Below are 23101 nucleotides of genomic sequence, written 5' to 3' on the forward strand. Positions count from 1 at the left end.
AAGTGTTTCACCAGCAGAGAAAAAGGAAGCAATCTGTCCAGGGTGAGTATAGTAATAACATTAAATTCATTCTCTTATATGAACTGATTTGATTAATTTTTATGTACTGTTGCAATGTACAGTACTAACTTCCTTTTAAACTTTATTGTGTTGTTTTCAGCTACTTATAACATACAGTATTACAAATGTAACCAACGCATTGCATACCTTCTGATATGGCTCTGCATGTCATAGGTTCGCTATCACGGGCCTAGGCATTGGTAGTTAAACATAGATCTGTTTAATATTTATATTTTATTGTGTTTACTAATCTACGTTAAATGTTCGTATATAGTCCATTTATGAGATGCAATACATTAAATATATACTGCTCAAAAAAATAAAGGGGATACTCAAAGAACACATCCTATATCTGATTGAATGAATTATTCTCATTGAATACTTTGTTCTGTACAAAGTTGAATGTGCACAACAGCATGTGAAATTGATTGTCAATCAGTGTTGCTTCCTAAGTGGACAATTTGATCCGGTTCTGGTGGAGCAGCAGGAGGAAGCTAGGAGACGCCGCTCCGCCAGACTACGGTAGAAACATCTCAAAAATAGGGGACTTTTAGTTGAAATTGGCAGCTTATTTTCATAGCCCCAGGGAGATAAGAAGCTGCTGCGCCCAACGCTCCTGTCGACTGCTTTTTCAAGGTAATTTTCAAAGCTCTGTGAGAGACTGAGAACTGGCCAGCCGATCAACTGGGACTCGGAAAATGGCGGCTGCCATTATTATTTGAGCCGCCGGAGCTGCGGGTACCGCCGGAACCACTTGCCGCCTGCCTGCCGCCTTGGACCGGGAAACAACATTAACCTGAGACAGCTGTGCCTGATCTGCCCCACTGGAATAACCCGCTGGAACAGACAGTCCTGGGGCGCCGAATGGTGGGGGCGCCTGGCGTTGGAGGGACTGCTGACCGATGCGAGAGTCCGGACCATCTGTTGCCGTGGGGTGGAAAGCCGATGCGGAGGAGGAGGAGGAGAACACAAGGAACCGTTTTAGAACCGAGTGGAGGTTGTCCAGAGATGGTTCAGAGGCCGTACGGGGCTACGGAAGGTGAGGGGGCCAGGAGATGTCGCCCAGCAAGATTGGCAACTACTGGAGGGTGACCAGGGCGACCGACGAGAACTGGGATTGCCACAGAAAAAGAACCAGGGATAAGATCAATTGAGGTAAAGAGACAGGACCTCAGAGTGCTGGTCAGTGGCAGTGGCCAGCACTGAGGAGACTATCTTATCACCATAATCAGAGACCTGGACATTTGCATTGGATTTTTCTAGAATTTGCCAGCTTGAAGTCTGGCACCATCTTGCTGCTGCTGTTCTTAAGAACTTTTAGCTGACTAATGACTAAGAACTATTAGCTAACAATTGATTCCCTATTTTTGTATATTTTTAATGTATAAATTTTTATGCTTACTGTTTTTAGTTAATTTAATCTGTGGGTTTTTTTAATTGATGGATAACTAGGGTGGGTGTAGCAATATGTTTGGAATGAATGATTGGTGCTATTTAATATCTACATGAAACCGCTGGGTGAGATCATCCAGGGGCATGGGGTGAGGTATCATCAGTACGCTGATGATACCCAGCTTTACATCTCCACCCCATGTCCAGTCAATGAAGCAGTGCCGGTGCCTGGAGGCTGTTAGGGTCTGGATGGGTGTCAACAGACTCAAACTCAACCCTGATAAGACGGAGTGGCTGTGGGTCTTGCCTCCCAAGGACAATTCCATCTGTCATCCATTACCCTGGGGGGGGGGATTATTAGAGAACCATCTTTCAGCTGTGGAGAGTGGGGCGTTTGCCCAGGTTTATCTGGTGCACCAATTGTGGCCCTACCTGGACCGGGAGTCACTTCTCATAGTCACTCATGCCCTCATCACCCCGAGGTTCAACTACTGTAATGCTCTCTACATGGGGCTACCTCTGAAGAATGTTCGGAAACTTCAGATCATGCAGAATGTAGCTGCGAGAGCAATCATGGGCTTCCTTAGATATGCCCATGTTACACCAACACTCCACAGCCTGCATTGGTTGCCGATCAGTTTCCGGTCACAATTCAAAGTGTTAATATAGTATCTCCAAGGGAAAATTAATCTTAGTTTAGAAATCTGTATCCTGAAAAATGATTACATTGATGGAATTGACAGAACATAAATCATACTTCTCTATCTATTTGCTCAGATTCATATTTAATGACTTGGTCCTTTAAACCATTACATTTTGTAATTAATTCATTTCTCTCTTCATTCATCTGAACTTGCTTTTCAGTATCACTGAATTTATCTTGAATATCAATCAATGCTTTATATTTGATAATGGCCTCGTTCTGAAAATCTCCAAGCTGTTGTCAGAGTAAGAGATTTTCACTTTGGACTTGTGCTAAACGTTCTTGCGTCGATTTCTTTTATTTCATATGTGCTTATTTGATCCTTTGCAACTTGTGCATTTTCAAGTTCTTTCACTTGGCACTGTGACTGCTTTAGTTCTCTTTCAATACTGTCTAACAACAAGTTATTTTTCCATAGACTGTGAATTGCATGGTGAAGCTCCTTTTCAAGATTATTAGCTTCACTTTCAGCTTTTCCTAACTGTTGAGAGAAGCTGCTAGTTTCTCGTACAGTACATAGATGACTCTTCAGTTTGTCGTTTAAGCGGAACGATCGCTGAAGCAATCGTTTAAGATCCCTTTTTGATACCTGACAACGATCAAGTTCCTGAAGAACAGAACTCAAATGAGAGCGTAGTGAACCAAGTTCTATTTCCAATCTTTCTTTATTTTTCTTGAAATGTTCCAATTTGGATGCTGTCATTGGAATCTCAGTTTTTGATACATTTATTTGTCCACTGTATTGAAAACCCGTTTGAGTCAAAGTGTCTTCATTTAGTTTCAGTTCTTTATATTTTTCTTTCAAACTTTCTATTTCTTCCAAATATTTCCTCCAGGTTCGGCGTTCGGGAGGCCGCTGGGAAACCCCGCCTCCCAGCTGTCACCTTTTAAAACAACGAGGGGCTTCTCGGTGGCCTCCCGAACACCGAACCCAGAAGTTTGAGTTTGGCGTTCGGGTTCGGGAGGATGCTGGGAAGCCCCCCGGCTGTTTTAAAAAGTGACAGCCGGGCGACGGGGCTTCCCAGCGGCCTCTTGAACTCGAACTTTTGCCGACAATCCTCCCTCTGAGCAGCCAGTATCCATATCTCTTTTTAGACCGGCTCTGTTTGACGTCCTTCTCAGGAAGGCAAAGCAAGTTACTGATATAAGTACCTCTTCCAAACCTTCGGAAGCAGCGGCCGGACTACAGCCAGCGGCCCGTTTATTTTCAGAGCCACAAAAGGAATCAACTCACATTCCATCGTCTCAAATATTTGTGGAAAATGTGAAATGCCCATGGCAGCACCCAGCGGCTGCCCAAGGTCCTTCTGTAATGGAGCAACGATTTTACACCTTCGACCCCGAGATCAAGGATCTGCTGTCCTTTTCAACTATAGACGCACCAGTGGCAGGTCTGGTCTCAAACGCAATTGTTCCATCAGAGCTTGCTGAGGGCTTAAAGCCCAACAATAGGAGAGCCGAGACTTTGATTCACAAAATGCATCAAATGATATCCTGGTCACTAAGAGCGGCCTCGGCGGCCTCCTTTTTTAACAGGGCCTGCATACTTTAGCTACAAGACATGCAGACCAAGGTGGGACCGGAAGTCAGCCGGCTAAGACAAGACCTCAGTACGCAACTGCAGGGACAAAAGAATAATTCCCAAATACTTCCAACTAAAATTCCACCCAAAAACCCCAACCATTGAGAGGATCCTAAAAAGAACTGAATTAGCCCTAATCAGAAATGAACTCCACAAAAAAAGATTCATACTTGATGAAATCAACAAAAGTCTACTCTCTCTTCACCTTAAAATCAGCAACCAAGTACACCCTATACTCTGGGATGAATTCAAACAAATATCAATCTGGAGAGCAGAAACAGAAACCCAATACAAGACAGACACACATAATAAAAAACTCCAAAAACTAGAAATACAGCAGAAACCCAGCCCTCCACAACAACTTATGACCAAAACAGTACATAACATATCAGACAAGATACTCACCACTACAGAAACCAATATTCTTTCAAAAGGATTCAATTTTGCAATAACCCCCAAACGTATCCCAACTGAAAACATCATATGTGGAATTGAAACAACTCTAAATAAAATCAACCCAGATACAGCCAACAAAATCAGACTTAAAGTCACTAATATTCTCTGCTCTAGTAAACCTCCTAAAAGCAACATACAAAAGGAGGAAACAGATGCACTTATCAATTTGAAGAAAGACAATGATATAATCATCCTCCCAGCCGACAAAGGAAACTCCACAATAGTGATGAATACAGCAGACTACAAAGAAAAAATGACAACTCTACTACAAAACCCAGCCTACAAACTCCTAAGCACAGATCCTACCACCTACCTAGAAAAAACCACAAAATCCAAAATCAAGGCCTCTCCCATCAGCGAAGAAATCCAGCAAAAAATCATCCCCAGAGAAAAATCTTCCATATGTCCAAAACTCTATGGCCTTCCAAAAATACACAAGGAAGGAATACCTCTCAGGCCAATAGTCAGTTCTATAGGCTCCCCTCTACAAAACCTTGCCAAATTTTTATCCAAATACCTTCAACCATATACAGAAACTATTACCTCATATGTTCAAAATTCATTCCACTTTATACAAATAATTAAAAAACAAAACCTACAACCCGATGACCTACTTGTGAGTTTTGATGTCGAGTCCCTTTTCACACAAATACCTATTAAAGAAGCCTTGACAGCTATCCAGGACAAACACAAACCCCCCAAATATATCCTAGACCTTACCAACCACTGCCTGACCAATACATACTTCATCTATAACGAACAAAGATATAAACAGATAGAGGGAGCCCCCATGGGATCACCTCTCTCACCGGTCATCGCCAACCTCTATATGGAATATTTCGAAAATAATGCATTAGAGCAATCCAAATACAAACCTAAACTCTGGCTGAGATATGTTGATGATACCTTTGGAATTTGGCCACATGGTAAGGAAAAACTAGACAATTTCCTCACACATCTTTACAGCCTACACCCCAAAATACAGTTTACTATGGAAACAGAAATCAATGATCAACTTCCCTTTCTAGATGTACTGGTCTATAAAAAACCCAATGGCAGCCTAGGACACACTATCTACCAAAAGAAAACCCATACCAACCGTTATCTAAATGCACACTCACACCACCACCCCGCACAAATCACCTCAGTGGCCAAAACTCTCATCACCAGAACCAAACGCTTAGCTGACCATGAGCACTTAAAAACTGAATTGAACAAACTCAAAGATGTATTAATTTCTAATGGATTCGAAGGGAAAACAATCACAAACTTAATCAAAAAAGGGACACCCCCCAAAAAACAAGATCAAGAACAGGACAATGGTACCACCATCCTCCCTTACATCAAGGGCACCACAGACAAAATTAGTAAAATTCTGCACAAACGTAACATCAAAACTTCATTTTGCACTAAGCAAAAAATATCTAATATCCTAAGGAGCCCCAAAGATAAAATCCAATTGGAATACCAAGGAATCTATGAAATCCCTTGCAAAACATGTGCAGCCACATACATTGGACAAACCAACCGAAGAGTGAGCCAACGCATTGTAGAACATGTGAATGCAGTTAAAAAAGAAGAAAAGACTTCCTCCCTTGTCCAGCACATTAAAAAAACAGGGCACGAAATTGACTTTGAAAAAACTAAATTACTTCACAAAACAGAGAATTTATATAGAAGAATTGCTCTGGAAGCCATAGAAATTGAGAGGAGCCCCCTTTGCATAAATAAAAGAGATGACACGTCCCGCCTACCAGAAATTTGGAAACCAGCCTTAAACAAAAAAAAACACTTCATAAAAATCACCATGTCAATCCTTCTAATAATTATGATTTTGGAATTTTGAAATTTGAAAACCAGCCTTAAACAAAAAACACTTCATAAAAATCACCATGTCAATCCTTCTAATAATTATGATTACACCAACCAATCAGATCACTAAAACATAATCACCCAATCTATTTGCTACATTCAAACCAAATCTCCATCCCCACACTATATACTAGGAAGAAATGACAGTTGCAAACATTCCATTTTACAACAGCACAGATCCGTGGATTAAACTTGGTGCTCGTCCTAAAACTAAATAAGGTAAAGTTTTGTATACCATACTTTTGGAGTATAAGATGCACCAGAATATAATAATCCAACACCAAAAATAGAAAAGAGGGCCCGTTTGATGATCAAAAAGTTCTGCACAGAATTACACTTGGTGCATTTGCTAAAAATAAAGAAGGTAGTTTTATATAGTAAACATGGCTAGTAAGTTAGTACAATTCTGCCCTTTCCCAAATGGAAGTAGATATTACTGCTACTGTTTGTAAAAATGTTTGTTTTTTATTTAACTTGTCAAGCAGGTATAAGATTACAAATAAAATTATAAATGATTGTGAATATATGAGATTTTTACAAATTGTTAGGATAAAGACAATACACACATTAGTGCGCTGATGCACGCCCTTTACAGACCTCCTAGGAATGGAGTGAGGCCACCAGTAGACAGCATAAGGCTCTGGTTCCCAACATGGGGCCTAACACCGAAAGGTCACTACTGAACCGGAGACAGGGATCCCATCCCCCCAGAAGCCCTGAAGCTGCAGAACACGGTCGTCTCACGCCAAGGGAAGTGACCTTCGCCCCCGACCTCAGTTGCTTCATGCCTCATGGCCAGGCCTACATGCCCCCTGGCAGTGGTCCGGAACCCCAGACTCCCCTCCCGGCTGAATCCGTCCCCATCAAAGAAGAGGAGACCCGAGCCTCTGGCCAAGAGGTCCTTCACTATCAACTCTCTTTTGAAGCCCTCAAGTGAAGATGGAAGCACCAAATGGGGTCCTCGAATTCAGATGGTGCACCCCGGTCCTCAAGTTTGGACTGTTCCTTCCTTCAGCTGCCTCCGCCCTCCTCTTATTGGTGAGAATGCCCAAAGGGGTACTTGCCACCTGCCAGCCCTGCCCAGTCACCCTCCACCTCCTGCTGCACAGACTGTTTCCAGACACCGCCTCTGTGGCACCATTCTGGGACTTCATCTCTGGCAGGTGGGCTCCCTTACCCTTGCCAAAGTTTTTCACCACCCCGTCTTCTTTCAGACTGCCCTGTTGCAGGAGAAGTTTTGAAGGGGAAAGTCCCTATGCAGGTGATACATAGTCAAAGCAGGAGATACCACGTAAAATGTCGGGAGCTGGTCCGGGATAAGAATTGGGGGAGCCTGGACCCCCCTCCAGGGTCGCAGAAGAGGAGCCCTCCCTGTTCGGCCATTCTAATGTGGGGGTCCTCTTTTTTCTCCCCCCTCCCTCCCTCTCTTTCAGACCATCCAGCAAATTGCTTCTCCCCACTTTTCAGAGAGCTACCTGGGCTGGGAGAATCCCATCATTATTAGTCTGTGGGTAAAATATTGCTTCAGGAAGGTAAGGGCTTTGGGGGGGGGCACTTAGCCAGGTGGAGCTCCCCTTTGAGAATGGTGGACCCTCCCAACACCAAAGGGCCACTACTGGACCATAGACATGGACCGTATTCCCCCCCCTCCGGAAGTCCTGGAGCTGCAGAACACGGTTGTCTCCCCCCAAGGGGAAGTGACCTTCACCCTGACCGCAGCCCATTCATTCTGCATGGCCACACCTGTGCCCCCTGACGGTACTCCAGATCCCCAGACACCCCTCCTGGCTGAATCTGTCCTCATCAAAGAAGAGGAGACCCCAGAGACTCTGGCCAAGAGGTCCTTCACCATCAACTCTCTTTTGAAGCCCTTGAGTGAATATGGAAGCGCCGAATCCAGGTCCTCGAGATCAGACGGTGCACCCCGGTCCTTGAGTTCGGTCCATCCCTCCGTCAGCCACCTCCACCCTCGTCCTCTTGGTGAGCACCACCTGCCAGCCCTTCCCAGCCACCCTTCACCTCCTGCTGCACAGACTATTTCCAGACACCGCCTCTGTGGCACCACCCTGGCATTTCATCTCCAGCAGGTAGGGCTCCCTTATCCGTGCCAAACTTTTTCACCACGCCATCTTCTTTCAGACTGCCCTGTTGCACTTTAGTGCCTGTGCCGTACATGAGTTCTCCTTACTGGAACTTGGCGACAGCCCCTTACACTCCCCACCCGGGTCCCTCGTCATCTGGCTCACTGGAAGTCCAACAAGCTAGTGGAGTGGTGCCAGATGCCTCCTGGGAAGCCCCTCTGCCATGGGTGGTGCCTTTGCAGATGCTGTCCCCCTCTCTCCACTTTTGCGGGAGCTTGGGAGGCGCTGGCAGAATTTCCCCTTTAAAACCCGGGGGATGCTGATTTTGCAGAATAATTAAAAGAAGCTAAATTAAAAACCAATTCAAGGTTCTAGAAATTAGTGACATTTAGAAGTTTTCACTTCATATGCAGCCTACCTATTTAATTTACAGGAAGGAAAAGGTTGATAGTTCAATTCAGCTTAAATGTAATAACTGCAAAGGAGCTGTTAAACCAAAAACCAAAAACAAAACCTAGCTGGGCCTTGTAATATTTCTTTGAAGCACAAATATTTGCAAAACTTCAGAGATGAAAAATATGGGGGTTGCTTTGTTAAAATTTACTAAGGGATTTGGGTGGGTCTTCAACAGAAAGATAAACATTTGCGCTGCAACTTAAATGGCTGCCTGGTGTCTAAGGGCCTTTCAACATTTCCAATATTTTCTCTAGAGAGATAACATACACACACAAAGTGGTTGTCTTAATTTTCTAGCCCAGTTTGTATTGACTCATGTTGATTTGGCCAAAATAACACTTGGTTCACTGTTTTGTTCCATGGAGTCATCTGATTTCCCCCACTCATTTCTTCCATTTTAATTTCCTCCCCATTTCTTTGATTTTAAGTTCATTTTTGATTCTTCAGTAGGTAGAAAAGGATAAAATAATTTTGTAGCAATGGCAGGCTTTTCATTAATATGAAGTGTGACACAGTACCTGTGGCAATAAAAGGAAATAAGCTAATAAGTTCAAAGCTAAATGAAATTAGGTTTTATGCCCCCTTCATGTAGAGGAGGTAGTAAATAGACTGAATACTCCGTCCTCATGTTTTCCACACAATGAAATTTGGAACACCTCTATAGATAAAACAAGGCAAGTCATGGGTGGTTTGACAGGTTCAGAAAAAGAAGTGGCATTCACTCAGTAGTTAGGCATGGGGAGGCAGCGAGTGCAGACATCAAGGCAGCGGAGGAGTTTGTTATGCGTTTTGCTAGCCTGGTTGAAAAAGAAGGCTATGTCTCTCAACAGATATTTAACTGTGATGAGACTGGGCTGTTTTGGAAGAAAATGCCCTGTAGGATTTTCCTTACTGCCGAGGAAAAGCGCATGCCAGGACATAAGCCCATGAAGGACCGTCTAACCCTTGCATTGTGTGCAAACGCGTCGGGTGACTGTAAAGCCACTTCTCGTGTACCATTCAGAGAATCCTCGCGCGTTCAAGACGCACAAAATCCTAAAGGAAAAACTCCATGTCATGTGGCGCTCCAATGCAAGGGCATGGGTAACGAGGCAGTTCTTTGTGGACTGGGTAAATCTTGTTTTTGGTCCTACGGTGAAGAAATATCTTTTGACTAATAAACTCCCCCTCCATGCCTTACTGCTGCTCGACAATGGTCCAGGCCACCCACCCGCTCTTCAAGAGGACATCCTTCAAGAATTTCAGTTTGTAAAGGTTTTCTTTCTCCCACCCAACACGACTTCAATCCTGCAACCAATGGATCAGCAGGTCATAGCTAACTTCAAGAGGCTGTACACGAAGCATCTGTTCCGCCAATGTTTCGATGTAACAGAGAACACCAACTTGACACTGCGTGAGTTTTGGAAGGATCATTTTAACATCGTTTCTTGCCTTAACATCATTGACCTTGCCTGGCAAGAAGTGTCAAGGCAAAACTTGAACTCAGCGTGGAAGAAGTTGTGGCCTGCTGCTGTTGCACCAAGGGACTCTGCTGAGCCTGAGGGTGAGACCGAGGACGTCACCGAGACTGACACCCCATTGGAGGAGATTGTGTCACTCGGTAAGTGTATGGGTTTGGAGGTAGACGAGGGTGACATCAATGAGCTTGTCGAAGAGCATGAACCGCTCTCTACAGAGGACCTGAAGGCGCTCCATGAGATGCAACAGACGGAGATGACCCAAGAAATGAGCAGCAGTGAGGAAGAGGTACAGGAACCACAGGAAGTCATTCCTACCAGTGAAATAAAAGTGATGCTAGCGCAATGGGAGAACTTTGTTAGTTTCATCGAAAAAAATCACCCAGAGAAAGTAGCCACGAGTCGTTCAGCAGCACTTTTCAATGACACCTCATTGACTCACTTTCGCAACATTTTGAAAAGCAGGCAAAAGCAGATGTCATTGGATAAATTTCTTATGAAAAGAGCTGCTCCAAGTGAAAGTGCAGCCAAAAAGGCAAAAACAGATGATTAGGCTACTGTGTACATATGTAAATTGAAAAGTTTAAGAAAGTTTACAAGTTAAGTGAAAGAAACTTCATTATTCATTTATATGTACATGTACATTTCTTCATTAAAAACATGTCTTTCTGCATAATTTAGACTAACTTTGTGAGTTTTTTGAGGGCTGGAACCAATTAAAATTATTTACATTAATTCCTATGGGGAAAAGTCGTTCGAGATACGAGTTGATCAACTTAAGAGCCCAGGTCCGGAACAAATTAAACTCGCATGTCGAGATACTACTGTACCAGGGTGATTCGACACAAAATGTAACCCTTCCCTGGTACAGAGCTGAAGGGATTGGATACTGTAGCCTAGAGGATAATTCTCTGCCTTACAAGGCAAAGGTTGCAGGTTCAAGTCCCAGTGGGTATGGCTAGCTGATGAGGCCAAAATAAGGCCGAAATAGATCTATCCTAGTCTCCCTTAATTTTCAAATTCAGCTTAAACATGTGACACATACAGATAGAATTGTCGGCTATCAATAAAATTAACTGCCTTGGAAATGGCCCTGGGTTGGGCCGAGAGGCAAAACAGAAGCTGTGATGTTCCTTCAATATACCAGGGTGATTCGACATAAAATGTAACCCTTCCCTGGTACAGAGCTGAAGGGATTGGATACTGTAGCCTAGAGGATAATTCTCTGCCTTACAAGGCAAAGGTTGCAGGTTCAAGTCCCAGTGGGTATGGCTAGCCGATGAGGCCAAAATAAGGCCGAAATAGATCTATCCTAGTCTCCCTTAATTTTCAAATTCAGCTTAAACATGTGACATATATATATATATATATAGTCAGCAGTCTAGAAAAAGACGGAGATCCGTGGATTAAACTTGGTGCTCGTCCTAAAACTAAAGAAGGTAAAGTTTTGTATACCATACTTTTGGAGTAAAAGATGCACCAGAATATAACAATCCAACACCAAAAACAGAAAATAGTTTCAAACTATTTTTTCTTTTCAAAAATTAATACCAATATCAATAAACAAGGAGAGCAAGGAAAGGGAAATAAAAATAATAAAAAAGAAAGCAAGAAAATGGAGAGTAAAATACCAAGAAATACAACAGTAGTATACTTATAATCTTCTTTTAAACGCAAATTGTGGACTTCAACTCCCAGAATTCCTGAGCCAATCATGCTAGTGTAAGAAGGAAATAGGGTCCTATTACCATCAATGGTGGACGTGTAGTAAAGTTAAGCTTTACTGGAAAATGATAGAAAGAATAATAAAAGAAATAGTAAAACAGGAGATAGAAATAACCCCGGAATTCTATTTACTGGCTATAATCAATCAGAAATATAAGAAAGAAATTTTACATTTAGTTATTCATATTTTGACCGCGGCCAGGATAATATATGCGCAAAATTGGAAAGGGGAAAATATCCCCAAAGAAGAGGAAGTTATTAAAAAAAATATTAGACTGGGCTGAAATGGATATGATGACAAGACGGTTAAAAGATCAAGAAGAAACAGAATTTTATGAGATATGGAACAAAGTGTACATATGGATAAACAAGAAGAAATATTAAAAGTAAAAACAAATAAATAAATAAATAGAATTGTAGTAGTAGAGATATGATTTAAGTGTTATGTTTGAATTAGTAGGGATAAGATTCAAAAGTTATGTTAGAATTAGTTTATGTATGAAGATTTATCATTAAAAGTTAAACACATTTCTTCTTTTCATTTAAATGTAATAAGTTTGATGTAAAACATTTTTTGAATGTATTCTTTTTTCTGTATTGAAATTTTACTTCTAGAATAAGCGGGGAAGATACAACCCCACTTCTATGTTAAATGTATGTTTGTCAGTTTTGTCTATTTTAAGAAAATTAATAAAATTTATTGTTAAAAAAAAGGAATTGTGGGAGTTGAAGTCCACATGTCATAGAAGAGACAACTTTGCCTACCCCTGGTATATATATGAACATAGAGACATATACATATATGCACAAACTCATATAAATATGTCATTGAACATTTTTACCCATTATAAATGTTGTGTTCGTTTAAATAAATGTAAGAAATTCGTTGATTGGTTAAAACACGGCTATTGGAAAATAGCCGCGAAAGTTAAATAATTGTCAGTTGGCTAAAGCCCGCGCTTTTGTAACAGTATAAATAGGGCAACGGAGTAGCCGTTGCCCTTGTTGGGAAGTTGTTCAGTTGGTGAATGTTACTCTGTCTCAGTACTATAATAAAGGAAGGTTTGATTCAACTCGACTCAGTGTGGTGACTTAACAGTGGCGACGAGGAGGTCGAACTCCCGCGAAAGCAACCATGAGCTCGGCCATGGCTCCACCACCACCTTTCTTCAATTCTGACTCGGAATCATGGACATCGTACATGTCCAAATTTAGGATCTTCCTCCAGGCAAGCAACCTGCAGGATGCAGAGGACGACAGGAAAAGAGCCATTTTCTTGAGCTATTGCAGACCAGCAATTTACAGCTTAGCCTCCACTCTTGTTGACCCAGATACCTTAGAAACCGTCGCATGGTCAACCCTACAAACTAAGCTTGCTGCGCATTTCCAGCCCACGACTCCCGTTCATGTACACCGTCACCAATTCGCCCAGATGCGGCAATCAGAAGGAGAGTCCACTAATGATTTCATCACCCGCCTCCGTGCCGTTCTTCCTAAATGCAGATTCAAAGATCCCGAAGAACAATTGGTTGACCGCCTCATTTTTGGGTTGAACAACATCACCCTCCAAAAGAAATACCTTGTGGACGAAGAAGCTTCCCTCAAAGACATCCTAAAAGCCGCTAAAGCTTCAGAAATATCCGAAACTTCTGTCACGGAAATCAAGCACACCACACCTGCCGTCCACCATATTCCAGACAACTCCGAATGGCCCAGCTGCCCGTCTGATGACAAACATCTGGATCCCGACACACAAGACGATGCCTGCCTGCAGATCCGCAGACCGTCCGACCGGGACGCCAAAGACCCACCTCACCAGGAAAAGTGTGCCGGTTGCAATGGCAACCATCCCCGCTACCGATGCCACTTCAAAGACGCCTATTGTCGCCGTTGCCAGCGCCGAGGACACATCGCAGAGGTCTGCCGCGCTGATTGCCCCGTATCGGCTACTCCACAGAACCCTAGACCGTTTTCCTCGTCCAGAAACAGACGACCTCCGTTTTCCCGCAATCCTTCTCGACCAGCCGACGAATCGCGCCCTTTCAACCAAAGAGGTAATTGCCCATCTCCTGTCAACTCAAACTCTTCCCCTTCTGAGGACAAATTGTTTGTTTCCCTATTGTTAAACAACCTTCCCTGCGAAATGGAACTGGACACGAGCTCGAGACATTCCATAACGCCTGGCAAAAACTTAGACTCTATTTGCCACACGTAAAGAAATCCGATTTAAAACCGTGGGATGCGGGCTTAAGTGATTTTCAAGGTCGGAAAAATTCCTGTACTAGGGTGCCTAAATGTGCCAGTTGTATTTAAGAGGTTCCGAGGTCTCTTACCTCTCATTGTGGTGGATGGCCCCAAACATACCTTATTAGGGCTTAAATGGTTACAGCCTTTAGGCATCACAATTTTAGGGGCCCACAGTGTGTGTGATATGTATGATCCAAAAAACATGCTGAGTGAATTTCCTGAGGTGTTTTCCAGTGAACTGGGTAAATATACGGGTAGCCCTATTTCCTTTAATTTGGACCCAAACGTTGCTCCTATTCGTTTAAAACCCCATAGAGTTCCGATACCCTTATTACCAAGAGTAGATGAACAAATAGACAAATTGGTAGCTCAAGGCATATTGATTCCAACGGATCATGCCAGGTGGGAAACGCCTATAGTCACCCCCATCAAGCCAGATGGCTCCATAAGAATTTGCGCGGACTACAAAGCCACCATTAACAAAGCATTGCAACATAATGCTTACCCTATTCCGGTAGTCCAACAACTTTTACACACTTTGGGTAATGGGTCCATTTTTGCAAAATTGGACCTTGCGCAGGCTTATCAACAGCTCCCCGTTGACCCAGATACCGCAGAAGCCCAAACGATTGTCACACATAGAGACATTGTATTGTTTTTCTTTTAAGACTTGAGATAGAAACGCCAGATTGAAAGCTACAGCAAAACATCGCTGCTTAACATTCTCTCAAAAAGTTCTTTCCTTTTTCCCTTTCCCATCCGGGTATTTTAATTTATCAGCTCCCTTATTTTTCAAGGACCCTTTCAATCACAAAGCAGAAATATAGCCAGACCGATAAAGAGTCACGGGCTATTGTTGCTGCTACCAAGAAGTTTCACGCATAGAGGCATTGTATTGTTTTTCTTTTAAGACTTGAGATCGAAAACGCCAGATTGAAAGCTACAGCAAAACATCAAAATGATAGAATTGGGATACTTCAAAAAGACCAACAGGTGAGTTTTTCTGCAAGTCAGCCATAATATTTTGGGGAAATAAGATTTCATTTTTAATTCCTTTACTCTTTTTTATATTTTTTTAAAAATGTAATGTTTCAGACACGTATCATAGCATACTGAATTAGTTTCCTTCATTTTCAGAAGTCATAAATAAACAAACTGAAATTATTGAAATCATGAATGTAACAATAGTAAGCAAAGTACATAAGTATGTACATATTGTATTTATTTGCAACTGTCTCTGCTGTTTCTACTAACGCTTCCATCATTCTCGTATAATTGTTCTATCCTAGTTATCCCTTGTCCCTTAAATTCTCTTATTGCCCTATTTAAGTTTGTTTTATGTCTATTTATTACATACAATGCATCTCTATACAACTCCAAACTAGGGCTGCTGGCACCCTCTTATCTTTTTCATTAACTATTAACCACTTTTTCCTTATTCTTGGTCTTTTATCTTCTTCTACCCAATAATTAAGTTTCCTATCCCAATTCCCTTAACTTAGCCCCTTGTAAAACACCTGGCAATACCGGAAACAAATACATCTCAGGAACAATCATCATATTCAATTGTTTGATTGTCCTAAACATGCGCAAAAGCAAAAAAAGGCCCCCACCCTTCTTCCTTGCCTTCCAAAAGAGTCTAAAAACTCATCTTTGCCGCCAGGCCTGGGGTTACTAGATCTTCCCCCTGACCAACAAATGTTTTTAGTACGATTGTGGAATGATTGGTAATGGAAGTGACCACTCCTCGGAGTCCTCGGAGAGGCGCGGCATTACAAATCCAATTAAATAATAAATAAATACAACACATAAAAGGAATGCGGTGGCTCAGTAGCTAAGACGCTGAGCTTGTCGTTTGAAAGGTCGGCAGTTCAGCAGTTTGAAGCCCTGGCACCATGTAATAGGGTGAGCTCCTGTTACTTGTCCCAGCTTCTGCCAACCTAGCAGTTTGGAAGCACATAAAAAAATGAAAATAGAAAAACAGGGACTACTTTGGTGAGAAGGTAACAGTGCTCCGTGTGCCTTCGGCATTTAGTCATGCCACATTTATTTATTTATTTATTTATTTATTTATTTATTTATTTATTTATTTATTTGATTTTTATGCCGCCCTTCTCCTTAGACTCAGGGCGGCTTACAACATGTTAGCAATAGCACTTTTTAAACAGAGCTAGGCTATTGCCCCCCCAATCCGGGTCATTTGACCCACTTCGGAAGGATGGAAGGCTGAGTCAACCTTGAGCCGGTGAGATTTGAACCGCTGACCTTCAGATTTACAAGTCAGCTTCAGTGGCCTGCAGTACAGCACTCTACCTGCTGCCCCACTCCGGCTAAGCTTTTACTAATATACCTTAAAAACAGTCACTATTTCGCTTGCAATACAATAGCTGCCATGTTGACTTTTCTGACCTACACTGACCAAATGGAAGAACTTTGTTGATTTTTCAGCCTTTGGCCAAATGAAAAGGCAGTATCATCAATGCATGGTTTGGGCATACTTTGTGGTGCAATTATTATTTGAAGAGATTGAGTTTATTATGGCCTTTATTTAAAGGAACTGCACTCAAGTGCCACTGTGCACACATTTGAGTACGAGTTGCATACAATACAATTTGCATCCAGTGAAAAATACGGCGTTCTCCAATTCCCTGCCAGACTGATAAAGCTAACGTGAATCATAGAAGTACTCACCTCTACAAAAGATAAACAAGAAAAAGATAGCTAGCGATGACAATTTCAGAATTTATCCCTCCCCCCTCCGCCAAGAATGGAGAACGTTTTTTAGCAAAAGGGTTTTGTGTGTTCTCACGTCAAAGCTCTGGATTTCTGCAAGTGTCTGGGCAGTGTTACTGCCCTCTTAGACTTGAAATCAAGGGAAGGTATAGAACGGAAACTTGAAAACCAGGGTCAAAATGTTTAGATGCTCTCGATGGATTCTTCATCTCCGAGCGTAGTGGCTAGGTTGTAGATTGCTGGACCGCAGTAATGGAGGAATATAGCTCGTTTTCTGTTCCCCGATGCGTCATCTAGGTTGCTCGCTTGGAGGAAGATGCGAAATTTGGACATGTATGCTGTCCACATGTCGTCGGGGTTGAAGAAGGGCAATGCGTGCGGCATTGCTGAAGCCATCTCTGGAATGCGAAGGCTCGAACCCCTCGTCGCCACTGTTAAATCAGAGGCTGGAGGCCGATAAAGATAACAGCTCTTTATTTAATAATCAGGAACATCTAAAGTGATCAGGTCGCAGGCAGGTAGCGACTTAGAAAACAACCGGCCAAAACCGCACCTTATATACATTGCTATTAGCACAGGGATTGGTGACAATGTTTCAAGACTTCGCGCCGGAGCTTCCTATTGGTTGAGCCCGGAGGCTCCTTATTGGTCGCGCCCAGGCTTCCCATTGGTTGCGCTAGCAGGCTTCTTATTGGTCGCCCTGCTCCAATCAGCGATCACATTTATTCTAACAACTTGCAAACATAACAATAGGCTTTTTGGTCTGAGATGTCAAATAGATTTATGGAATCTCATCTTTCTCAGAACAGAAGAACAGAGTTAGAAGGGACCTTGGGGGTCTTTTAGTCCAACCCCTTCCTGCTCAAGCAGTTAGACCCTATAAAACAGTGATAGATCGGGTCCAAAAGGGCGTTTGTGTGCACGATAGCGTGCATGTATGCCCACATCCACAAGGCAATAAAACTCCCCCGTACTGCCACCCCCAGGAATGCGTAGGATTCCAGCTGATTTTTGGCCTTCCAGACGGAGGGATGTCGTTGAACAAAAACAGTTCGGAAATAAACTTCTGATTGGGCAGTTTGGCTGTTTTTCACCCTCCCAGGTCTCCGGAGGTTTCAATGACCCCTAAAAAAGCAGTCCATGACAGAAGCTTCATTGAAAGTTTGAAAACTTTGAGAGCCCAGAACTTCCCTGTAGAGGAGAAGCAGGTGTGGTGCCCATTTTAGGGTCTGTACACCCGCGGGTGCAGTCCAACCCAAAAGCTTTGTTCAAAGTTTTAAAACTTTGGGGGTGCTGATTCATTTGAATTTTGAGATGGTTATCAATGATGAAAGAAATCGTATGTAGTAAATCTATTCACCCTCTCCCTTATGATAACAAAATAGATAAAACAGATTAAGTACGGGTAATCCTCGACTTATGACCACAATTGAGCCAAAAAATTTCTACTGCTAGGCAAGACATTTTATGACTTTTCTTGCCACAGTTGTTAAGTGAATCACTGCAGCTGTTCAGTTGGTAACATCATCTGCCAAGCCATCTGAATTGGCTTTCCCATTGACTTTGTTTGTCAGAAGGTTGCAAAAAGTGATCACATGACCTTGGGACATTGCATCTGTAGTAAGTAGAAATGGTCATAAGTCACTTTTTTCAGTGGCTCCAACCGTCACTAAACGAACTATTGCAAATTGACACTTCTACTGGAGATCAGATTAGGATTTGTGAAGGTTGACAGACTCCATCCTGTTCACCTTCTATAGACTTTTCAGAAACTTCTTTATACATTCTCCTTTTTCCAAACTGGGAAAAACACTTTTTTAAAAAAATTAGCACGATCCCAATTAGTTCAAATCCCCACTGGTGATGTCTGCTTGAGATATTTTCAAAACGAAAGGCCTAAGCCTTGAGAGTGTAATTGGTTATCATATGTGTAGTAGCTATTCTGCCTTTTTCTCTTCCTGTAATGAAAGCTTTCTAATGACATAAATCTCCCACTCTTTATAGAATGTTATGAGAGAGATGGTGGCCATAGATTCCAGTCTTGGTAGTTGGGACACATTATTAAGGGTGCAGAGCTCAGAGAATTTGATCTGTGCAAGTGCAATCAATAGCCCCACGACTGAGAAAACAGTCATATATAACCATGGTAATAATGGTTAAAATGCTATCCTAAAAAAAACAGGAGACTGAGCTCCATGCCTCCCTTAGATATTGTTGTGATTCAGCCTGAGGCTACTCAGGGACCAGCTGTGTCTCTGCTGGCTCCATGCCCGGAGGAGGATGACAGCGAAGAGGAGGGGGCTGAACAGTCGGACGGGGGAGAGGAAAGTCAGGAATGGGACGAAGGAGAACAGCATGAGAGGGGGGGCTCTCCCCAGCCAGTAGCTTGGAGTCATTAGGTGATGAAGCACAAGCCGTCATTGACATGCGACAGAGACATTCAGATCAAAGAAAGGAGCAATTAAAGAAGTATTATCAGCACTGAATTAGGAACAGCTGGGCTTGGGTGTGGTCCTCCTTAGCAGGGTTTAAAAGGCAGGCAAGCCCTTGAAGCCATGTGGAGTGTTATCAGTTGGAGTTACGGTGTCCTGCTTTGTTCTCGGTGTCTCTGTTCCTGGCTTGTGGCCCAGCAGTTTGGAAGACCCGTGGGGGGTGTAGGTTTGCTATCTACAACCTCGTCTTGGCAGCAAGAATCCTGTATTGCTGCATGGACTTTTGCCTTCGTGGATCTATTTGAAGATACAGCGTTTTCCTGTTTGTAAGGACATTTTCTGTTACTTGTGTTTTTCTTGCATTTTATAAACTGCCTTTGCCTTTTACCGGTGTGTCTGGCTTCTCTTTTTGGGTTGGTATTGGCTTCCGGAGTGACCCAGACAGAACAGATATGAAACCCAGTTGGGTGATCTTGGGCCAGTCATTCTTCCTCAGCCATAATCCACTTTACAAGGTTGCTGTTATGAGGAAATGAGGAGGCAGGTGTATTAGGTATGTTTGGTGCCTTGAGTTTTAAATATATATAAATGGAATAAACATCTAATAATAAAATAATAACAGTTACTATTTGTCCTTCAGGTCTCTTATTTGATTTTAAATGTGATACTCATGTACTGATAGAGAAATATTTCAGTTTAAGCACAAGTGAAGATCAAAATTCCTTCAATTTACTGAGAAGCATTACGATAGATGCTTTGGGGCTTCATTACAGATTTGTTCCCAGATGTATACAGCTATATATCATTATATTGATACAATTAACACTTTATTCATATAACTTTGAATTCCTAAATCCGGTATACCGTCAGATATTAGAAATGGTGCCATTCGTTGAATTTTAATATGTCTTCATTTTATTTTTATATTTTAACTTTTTCATAAATAAAATCATCTTTAAAGTAGTGTTCCATTATTTATTTATTTTTATTTTGGGGAATCCTCCCATTTAAAAGCCACAGAAAAAGTGAAAAGAAAAGGCGGAATTCTAAACAGAAGGTCACTCAACAGCTTTATAGTAATCAATATCAGCCACAAGATGAGAGCAGTTTGAGTGAAGCATCACTTGAAGAAAGGTATGGGGGTCTTTTTTTAATTAAGAATGTAAAATTCTGTCTCATTTGCAATTAGACCAGTGATACTCGTAGCCAAAACTTATTAAAATTCTATAAGAATGCACCCTTGAGGCACATCCTCAGTACCGCTGTAGAGTAGCTATGCTCTCAAATGTGCAAATTAAATTTTTGATCCTAACAGAAGCCTACACATCACACATATGCTGCAAAGAATTTCAAAAAGAGAAAACTGACTAATTTATTTCTTAAAGGAATCATGCTGGAAGTGTGCTTGATAGTGGGAAGTTCCATTGAGATTCATAGATATCTAGGCTACCCTTCTGCTGCACAATTATGCTCGTTAGATTCAGAATGGATGCTCTGCTCTAAGTCTTCAGAATTTCAGGATAAAAGTAAAATTAAAATTTTAATAGTTTTTATACTTATTTTCAAACATCCAGCCAAATCTGCGAATAGAACATTTTAGCTTCCAAAACGTTGCCATTAATTTAAGTCATATTTCTAAAGCTTTAAGTGAAAAGCACAGTAAGCCAATTTGAATTTGACTTTAAACTACCCTCCAAAATGAGGATCAGTAAGCTAAGATTTGTGGTATGGCCACTGTCACAACACTAAAAAGTCTAAAAATAGAATTACAGAATAAATTCTCACTAGTTTTTTTACAATAAGCCAATTTCATCCCTTTAAATTATTTTTCACAATAGCTGCCTCATTTCCAATTTTTATTGGTAAATATTTGTAACAGAGATTGTCAAACTGATTCCTAAAACCTAAATGTAATAGAATTCATACCAGAATTTATTTTAAAATGTTCTTCAATTATTAAAAAAAGCGACTTCTGTCTTTTGTCCCTGGCCAATCAGAGTGATATTGTTTCCATCACCTTGTCTTCAGATATTCAGATACTCCCAAAACATGCTATGTTCATATGTCTCCTGCTTTAAATTTAGGTATCATCAGAAATCAAAATCTAATACTGTACTTTCTTTTAATAATGATATCAAAATTCTCCAGTTTGCGAGCTATAGTCCAGGATTGAATGTAGCAGGCCAGAATATCTCCGGGACCGCCTTCTGCCGCACAAATCCCAGTGACCGGTTAGGTCCCACAGAGTTGGCCTTCTCCGGGTCCCGTCGACTAAACAATGTTTTTTGGCAGGACCCAGAAGAGCCTTCTCTGTGGTGGCCCCGACATTCTGGAACCAGCTCCCCCTGGAGATCAGAACTGCCCCCACCCTCCTTGCCTTTCGTAAAGTTCTTAAGACCCATCTCTGCCGTCAGGCATGGGGGAACTGAGACATCTCCCCCGGGCCTATACAGTTTATACATGGTATGTTTGTGTGTATGCTTGCTTTTAATAATAGGGTTTTTAGTGTTTTTTAAATTATTAGATTTGTTCTTACATTGTCTTTGTTATTGTTGTGAGCCACCCCGAGTCTACAAATACAATATATACAAATATAATTAATAATAATAATAATAATAATAATAATAATAATAATTTTCTTTGTTATACTCCTGAGCCTTAGGCAGAATTCTTTTGTGCATTGCATGCAAACATATTGTGCTTATATATCATTGAATGTAAGCAGTTAATAAAGAATGAAGAAGCATAAAATTTTTAGGGAAGAAATGAAAGATTCTGAAAAACAGTAACAATTGTTTATTTCTCTACATATTGCTGCTCACAGATTTAAAATCAAAAGTTGAACTAGGGAGCAAATTATGGAATTAGAGAACATATTTTGGTAATAATTCTATAGAAGTAAAGAATTATAGGTCAGCGAGGCTTTAACAGAAATTGGTGCCTTGGGAAAATACTGCAACTGACACCACTTGAAAAAAAATAGAGATGTACATACAGATCGTTGATTGTCAACCATAGTTGGGATCAGAACTTAACATCATTAAGGGATGCAATCATGCAGTAGTTAAGTGAACAAAGTTTCCCCATGGACTGTTTGTTGTAAGTCTGCTGGGAAGGTCTCAAATGGTGATCACATGACTGCTACCCTCATAAATGCATGCCAGTTGCCAAGTGCCTAAACTCTGATCCCATGATGATGAGGACACTGCAATAGTTGTAAGTGTAATTCCCTTTTTTCAGTGTTGTCAATAACTTTGAATGGTCACTAAACAAATGGTTCTATGTCAAGGACTATCTGTGTCTGAAGATTGATTAGGAAGCTGTACCTGGGAACAGCAGCTATTGATGTAACTGTATCCCGTGACACCAAGGTATCATGGCAGAATCCTCAACCACAATTTAGATTGCATAAGATAGCTCAAATATTGAAGTTTCCACATAAAATATATTAATAGCTTTATATACTTCAGTATAAATGATTTAAACAATAATTTACGATTAAAAGTGTAGTCTTTTGTGCAGACTGAGATATATTGGTTAGTGCATGTCTCCTGGGTGTGATACAGGGATAGTCATAACTCCTAATATTAAATTGATTTATTAGAAATACTACTTTGTGAGCTATTAAATCATGATTTGATGTGGCATCTAATTAAGTCAATTTCCATTTGTAAACGTTTCTTAGTAGATTTAAAAGTTAATAAAACAAATGAAGGATGTTTTCATTTAGAATATAATTATGTTTAATTCTACTTGTTTCATTCATAGCTTTATAGAACCTTGAGTACTAGTAATAATCTAGTCCATCTGAACTCCATCTTCAGATTCAACTACCGAGGATATTGAATCACTTTCTTCCATTCATAAGGAAGCTATCATGCTGATAGAAGAACTTAGTTTAGATT

The 23101-nt window shown here is 41.4% G+C and overlaps 1 long non-coding RNA gene across 1 annotated transcript; it reads left to right on the forward strand.

The window, feature by feature from the left end:
- The first annotated feature begins 18 nt into the window (after positions 1-18).
- Positions 19-23034, forward strand: LOC139169072 (uncharacterized). Its single transcript, XR_011559420.1, has 3 exons — positions 19-42; positions 14943-15024; positions 22965-23034. It is a non-coding gene; the product is annotated as an uncharacterized lncRNA (long non-coding RNA).
- The last annotated feature ends 67 nt before the right edge of the window (positions 23035-23101 follow it).

This window comes from Erythrolamprus reginae, chromosome 6, assembly GCF_031021105.1.
Source record: "Erythrolamprus reginae isolate rEryReg1 chromosome 6, rEryReg1.hap1, whole genome shotgun sequence".
Classification (NCBI taxonomy): Eukaryota; Metazoa; Chordata; class Lepidosauria; order Squamata; family Dipsadidae; genus Erythrolamprus; species Erythrolamprus reginae.